The following is a 7,311-nucleotide window of genomic DNA, read 5'->3' as shown; positions in this document are numbered from 1 at the left end:
GGGCTCTTCTCCATGCCACGGGTACTACATAGGTTCAGAGAGTGTGTACTGCAGGGTGAAAACAATACCTGAGGATTTTCATCCTGTATCCTAGTTTTCACACCCTGGTATTTCCCATATTTGAAGCATTGTCATACCCTTGGCCTCTACAGCTCTGCATCTCTATCTTACACTCGGCCAGTACTTTCTTTATCTGCTCCACAATGTCTACTCCTTTCTTTTTATCGCGGTCCACTATTTTCAGAAATCATACCTGCACATCCCATTTTCCATGTTTTTCGTGTACATATCTTATGATAAATACCAACTGCTCAGTATGTGAGACATCAGGTGTCCCATCTATGATGATTCCATAGTAGCGAGCATTTCTCACCTCCTCAAGAATCATATTTAGTACTTCCTTGGCACACACCTCCAAATACTCATTCTGACTATGCCAGGACATGAAGAAGTATGCTTGCATTCATTCCCCAACCATTTGATGGACCGTGACAGTTTCAAGGTAGCACTTCAGATTGTGATTGTATTGACTGATGAATTGCACAGTAGAAAGGAACAACCCTCAGTCGTCATGCTCTAGGGTAGAATGGGATCCTCAGAACAGCAAATTTCGGTCTGCCAGAAACAGGGTAACGTCAGCCAGACCTTGCTACACTTTACTCCACTTTTCCTTCTCTGAATGTATACCCTTTTCAAGACCATTATCAATGGTTCCTTTTCCACTAACAGCATTTGCAAGATCTTTCCACTGTAAATAATGTTGAAGATGACCAGAATTGGTGAAGCTCAGGCGCAGATCTGGAAACCAGATCAATTGTCTCATTTTTCTCATGTGATGCTGTCTCCTTCAGCTTGCACCACCAAACCTGACTCATTTTCACGTTCTCCTGCTAAATCACTGCTTGCTTCTCTTTGTGATGTTTTTATGATCCGAATATTCTTCATCCCCTGCAAGTGATGTGCCACCTGCATCACCTGTTCCCCTTCCAACTTCCTTATTTCCTTTCACCACCCATCCAAACTGATCCAGCGTCTGCCTCCCCTTTTCATCCCGAGCTTTTTTCTCCTTTGTCTCCTTTCTTTTTGATGCCCCAGATTGGTAAGTGCTTCATTTTTTCATACACAGGGCTAAGGGAATAGGAATAGGGTTGTACTTCTCCTGAGCACCTCCAAATTCCAAACCCTTCTGGCAGAGCTTCTCTCTCCTACCAGTTTCCAGGGCCCGGCTCAGTCTCACAGATGGCCTGCTGGCTGGCCTCCTCTACTACTCAGGAAGGAAGGATTCCTCCCTCAAAGCCTGGCCTCACACCACTCCTAGGCCTTTCTGTGTGGTAACTGCCACATATAATTACCCCCATAAGCTGGGTTGTACTTGGCTCAGGCTTGTGGGTCTGGCAGAGGATAAACACGCCCTGCCCTGTTTAAGGAAAAAGAAAGTAACTGCAGAGAGGGGGAGGAGGATTGTCTTTGTTATGTTACCAGAGAATAAACTTGTATATTTAGCCTTTAACCCCTTGATCAAGGGCATTGTGAGATTGTTCATATTCTTATGGGCCTTAGTGAGGTAAAAAAAAACTCTCTCTCGGTTCGTTTTCTTTGGAGGCTCATTGAATAACAAATCCTTAGGCACACATTGTTGGTGAGGCAAAAGGTATATATTTGCAAATAGGGTCAGAGGGAGAAGACAAAAGATCAAAACCCTCTGCCCCTGAGTACAATCATTAGCAGGCTTTTATCCCCTCTTTTCTGGCACGTGTACAGAAACAGGAACTCTTACAACTCATTTCCGGTTCATACAAACATGCATGAGAATACGTCAGATCATGCATCCCATGTGTATTATAATTAGCTACTTAAGTATGCGGGGCGGATAGGCTTAATATGTATTAGGTTATTGCGCTTGCCCAGAAAGCACTGGAGGTTATGGAGGGTTTAACCTCAAGGCTAAGATGGCAATTATTCTTATCTTAGCCTAAGAGCCGTGGGAGCCATGAAAGAAAGTGTGATTTAGTGTAACAAAGAGATAGTAAATTTGCAGAACAAAGAGAGTTCTTGGAGTTTTTCCTTCAGTTTCCAACCCCCCCTTCCCTCTCTCATTAAGGAGACAAGGAGGGCTGGCAGCCTTGCTTATTCAAAGGACAACCCTATTGATGGGAGCTAACAGCTATTGATAATGCATTTTTAATAATATTTCTAACATTAGTAAGCAACTGTTGGTGTTTGAAGGACCAAAAGAGAGCAAGTCATCTCTGCAATACTGAAAGCAAGATTTGCAGTTTGGAGCACAGGCTTCTTCAATCAAGAAGGCCTTTAGTATGTTTTTTTCCCCCAAGAGTTATATAGACACTTTACATTTAAGTACTTTTTGAAGTGGGGAAATATGTGAACCTGAATATGTGCTATGTCTAATGTTGTTATTTTCTTGGGAAATATAAGAAAGGCAATATATACTATTTTAATTATTATGTTCTTGCAGATTAATTTCTGACTTTGGCCCTTAAGGATCCACAGATTCTTACATTCACTCATGACTTGAACTCTTTCCCCTGGAGGTTTTTCTGTGACAACAGGCCTGCTCTGCCACTGATCTCTCCTTAAAGCTTGCCCTGCTCTCCTTACAAGAGACTCTGTAACCAGGGCTACTTGGCCTAGGGCCAGTCATAAGCCTGCTAGATCAATCTTGTCTCTATTGCTGCCCAGAGATAAAGAAAGATGTTACCTTACCGTGATTGGTTTAGACTCCCCCTGAGACATCAATGCAGCAGTCACTTAAGCCTTGAATAAGCATCTGTTTCACATGCAACTATGTGTAATACTAGCCAGCTGCCCATCAAGAATGACCGCGGGGGGGGGGTGCCTGGGATGGAGTGCTGCCACCTAACACCCCAGGCTGCCACTGTTCTGCCTCTTGCAGGGAACGGGGTGGCCCTGGCTCTCCCATCCCCTGTCTGGTCCTGGGCGCAGCTTGGAAATCATGGCGCACACCCCCATGCTTGTAGCACTCTGACTGGCTGTTTCCGTCAGCCAATCAGAGCGTGAATAAAGTGTTACAGACAGACAGACTTAGGCTTCTATAATACTAGAATTTACTTCATAGTCAGGGACGGGTCCCATAATGTCACAATTACATGTTGAGAATGATTCAGTGTCATCTTACACTCTTATACACCAATTTCCTCTTTTTTATGAAAACAAAATACCAGGAATTCTGGTGAGCAATGTTGCAGGGCAGGGGCCAACAGTTCACGCAGGACCTCCTGCCCCCAGCAGCACGTGGGAAGCCGGCTTCAGCTGTGTGCTGCTTTTCCTGGCTGGTGCTGACCCAGCTGGGTGGGGCGACATGTGGCTGAAGCCAGCTTCCCATGTGCTGCTGGGGGTGCCTGGCTGGGTTGGCACTGGCCAGTAGAAGTGGCAGTAAAGCCTCCTGCCTTTTGGGACCAGCTGGCGCAGGTAGGGGGAAAGTGCAGAAGCACATGGGGAAGCCACCGCTTGATAGGGGAGGGGATGAGCTGGCTTAGCCGGGCTGCAACAGGGAGGGAAAGTTGTGGCTGTACCCCCTGCAGCTGTGCTGTATGCTCCTTTAAGACTGAACAATATGCTCAAGAATAGAGCATGAACGATCTGGGCTTCAACGTAAATTTGGAGCAGGTAAAAAATCTTTGTAAAAATACTGTCCTGTGTTTGGCTTGTGTTTACTTCTGTTTCTCTTTGTGTAGGACTGGGGGTTCAACTTGTTACTACTTGTTAAAGATGTGTTACTAACAAGTTATTAATTCAATAAAAGTAAATCTCCTTGAAGATTATTCTCAAAAATGCCCATATTTTGTTGCTTTGATTAGTTTACACTCTGGCTGATATCTTTTCCACATTTGATTTGTCGACTTGCAGCAGGCTTCTTTCATTCATTGAGAAGTGAGTAGTGTTTATTTTAGTCAAGTGTTTGGTATTATTTCATTCTTGCTTTTATATTGTTTTTATTTTGGATTTTAAACCACATTTCCAGACCCAACTTAATTGGTGTCAAAGGTCACGTGACATCACTTCCTGATGTGCTACCACTTCCTGTGAGGTCTTTGAATATGGCTTGCCAGCCCACTGGGTGATAAAAAGTTTGTGATTCGGCCCCACATTCAAAAAGGTTGGACACCCCTGATATAGCATCTCTAAGTCATCTCTTACCTCTTCCACCATTACTCTAGGCTGTTGGACTCCTTTCCCATCTTTGCTGCCAACTGCACGCATCATCCAGTAGTTGATTTGACTTCTGAAGACTGAAGTAAAAGAGGCATTAAATACTTCAGCCTTCTCTGTATCATCTGTAACTATAGAAACTAACAGCAAAATGGCTGCCCAGGCTATATGTCTGCAACAAAGTAACACAGCACCAGAGAACACTGATGTGGCATTTTATTGAGCACCCTATCCTTTACAATTACATAGAGAAGCGATGTGGTCCAGTAAACCATCACTGCACACAAAATGGTTTTATTTCAAAATTGCTGTTAGTCTCCAAACCACCCTCTGAATCTATCCTCATAAATTACTTTTTGCATTCCATAAGGGAGCTATGGTTTCTTTGGTCTTTCTTTTACTCTTGACGTGCTTGCAAAATCCCTTTTTATTGCCTTTTATGTCCCTTGGCAGCTGTATCTCAAATCATGCATTGGGCTTCCTAATTTTTTCCCTGCATGCCCTTATGATGCTCTTTACTCTTCCCCAGTGTTAGGTTCAAGTTTCAACTTTTTATAGGGATGACAATTACGTGGTTGTATTGTTTGTTTTGGTAGTCTATATTGAAAGTGGTCCTTTAATTGGGTATCTCACCTTGTGGGGAGTTTGCCCCCTCACAACCATGGCTAACTTGGCCTGTCATAGTAGGATTCATTTTAGAGTTTCAACTCATTGAAGAGATTGCTGTCAAGCCAGGCTGACCTCCTGCTGTACTTCCCATCCATCAAATTGGGGTAGCCTGTTCCTGCACCTGTAAAAGGGCCTCTTTAAAGTACTACCAGCTCTCCTGGACTACTTTTCCCCCCAGACTTGCCTCCCAGGAGATCCTGCCCACCAGTTCCCCGAGCCTGCCATATGTAATACATGTGTATGTGTGTGTGTACATTTATATACACATATACATAAAATACATTGCTTCCCCCAAATTGTTATACAAGTTGCTGTATTATGTACTTTTGTGAGACCTACACAAGCCAGGGAAAAAATCTTCAGAAGCTCATAAGTTGTCAGCAGTGGACTCCCCTTTCTTCAAGGACCACCTCAAACAGTACTTGTCTACTTAATCATAACAGCATCCCCCTTCATCATGCATAAGAACCAGACAAAGAATAACACAGAGTTCCAGGCACCATACAGTGCTCTGGACTTAGTAGGAAGAGTATGGTGTGTTGACTGTTTTAGGATGAAAGCCTTTCATAGATTTCATAGATTCATAGACATTAGGGGCTAAAAGGGGCCTCGTGAGATCGAGTACAGCCCCCGCCATAGGCAAGAAGTCAGCTGGGATGAAGTGACCCCAGCAAGAAAAACATCCATATGTTTTTTGAAAGAGTATTGGTGACTCATATTCATTTTGTGGTCAATCAAGACCCCCAAGTTTCTCTCAGTCATGGTGCTAGCGAACATAGCGCTGCCAAGCCTGTAAGTATATTAAAGATTCTTCCTATCACGGTGCAGCTCCTTACACTTCTCTACTTTGGAGCCCATCAGGTTTTGGTCAGCCCACCTTGAGAGTGTGTCCAAGTCAGCCTGTATCTCCAGCCTGTCCTGTGGTGTGACCGCCCTCCCCCATAATTTGGTGTCATCCACAAACTTTGCCAGTTCGCATCTGATTCCTGAATCCAGATCATTAATAAAGATGTTAAAGAGTACTGGCCCAAGTACTAAGCCCTGAGGGACTCTACTGGTCACCCTGCACCACATTGATTTGTTCCCGTCAACTAGTACTCTTTGGGTCAGACCCTGTAACCAGTTACCTAGCCATCGGATGATCAAGGCCACAGTTCCCCAGCTTAACTATGAGGACATTATGGGGAACTAGGTCAAAGGCTTTCTTGAAATCCAGATATAAGACATGCACATCATCTCTCTTGTCCAGGACATGTGTTACCTGGCCATAGAAGGAGATGAGGTTGGTCAGGCAAGACCTGCCAGTCACAAAGCCACATTGGTTGGCATTCAGACACTTGCCTTCTGTTAGCCCGGTGCCAATGAATCCCTTGACAGTTTTCTCCAGGATTTTTCCTGAGGCACTGCTTAATGCTATATCCACCATGGAACTGTAACAGGAATGTGATGAACATTCTGGGACGACTGGGAGGTTTTAAGTGGTTAAAATTGATTGTAAATGCCCACTATTCAGTATTCCCTCAATCTAGGTGTAGCTTCCTGGGTATCATGGCAGCTAAAAATGTAGTGACCTGGCAGGGGAGATACCTTGAAACGTTTTTCAGCTCAGGTGGTTTTACTTACTTGGCAGGGGAGATACTGTTCTCAGCCTTGAATAACTCATGTAGTTAAAGGGTGGAGACCTGCCCCTTGCACTGCAAGGAGACACCCCGTCAGGAGTCTACTAAAGCCTCCCAATGTGGAGTAGTCTACAAGTTATGGTGATGGGGGATTGCTTTTGGACTTTCCCTCTAGCTTGCTCCTTTGGTCTTCTGGCTTGGGGCAAGCAAGACAAGTGGGTATCTGAACTCCAAGGCCTCCAGGCTTGGGGCTGTATAGGATGCCTTCCATGGATTTGGGAGTGTCTGAAGCACCAGAATGAAGAGTCTGGGAAGTAGGATACTTGCTGGTGGTAGCACCACACAGATTTGAATGATTGATTTATTCTAAGTTGATAGAATTCAAAACTGATTTGGCTGCTTTGGCCTGAGACACAAAATTTCAACAAAAAAAACGTTGACAAGGTATGGCAAGCAATGCAGAGGATGAATTAAAATGGTAATGTACTGATATGAAAGAAAAAGGAATAATACCTAGCTATGTGTATTCATGTATTAGCCTGATATGGTTCAAAGCATGATAGGCAACTGTCAATCCTCTGGATCATGGTGTATGTGTAAGAAGTCTAGTCAGATGGCTGATGCACCCACTTGTAGCCAACAAGTCCAACTGAAGAACAACACAGCTCCTTACAAGTTTCACATATCCATGTATTGTCTGAGTTGGAGTCCAAGTTTTCAGAACACTACTTTCTTCTTTCTTGCTTTCCTTCCATCCTCTGGATCAAAGCAGCTTCATGTTATGCTGCCCCCAGTGCCAGATGTTCCCTCCAGATCAAATGGGATTCTGTGC

The sequence above is a fragment of the Crocodylus siamensis genome, chromosome 1 (genome assembly GCF_052110815.1).
Source record: "Crocodylus siamensis isolate JL-2025a chromosome 1, ASM5211081v1, whole genome shotgun sequence".
Classification (NCBI taxonomy): Eukaryota; Metazoa; Chordata; order Crocodylia; family Crocodylidae; genus Crocodylus; species Crocodylus siamensis.
The sequence above is the reverse complement of the archived record's forward strand: the minus strand, read 5'-3'. Positions refer to the sequence as shown.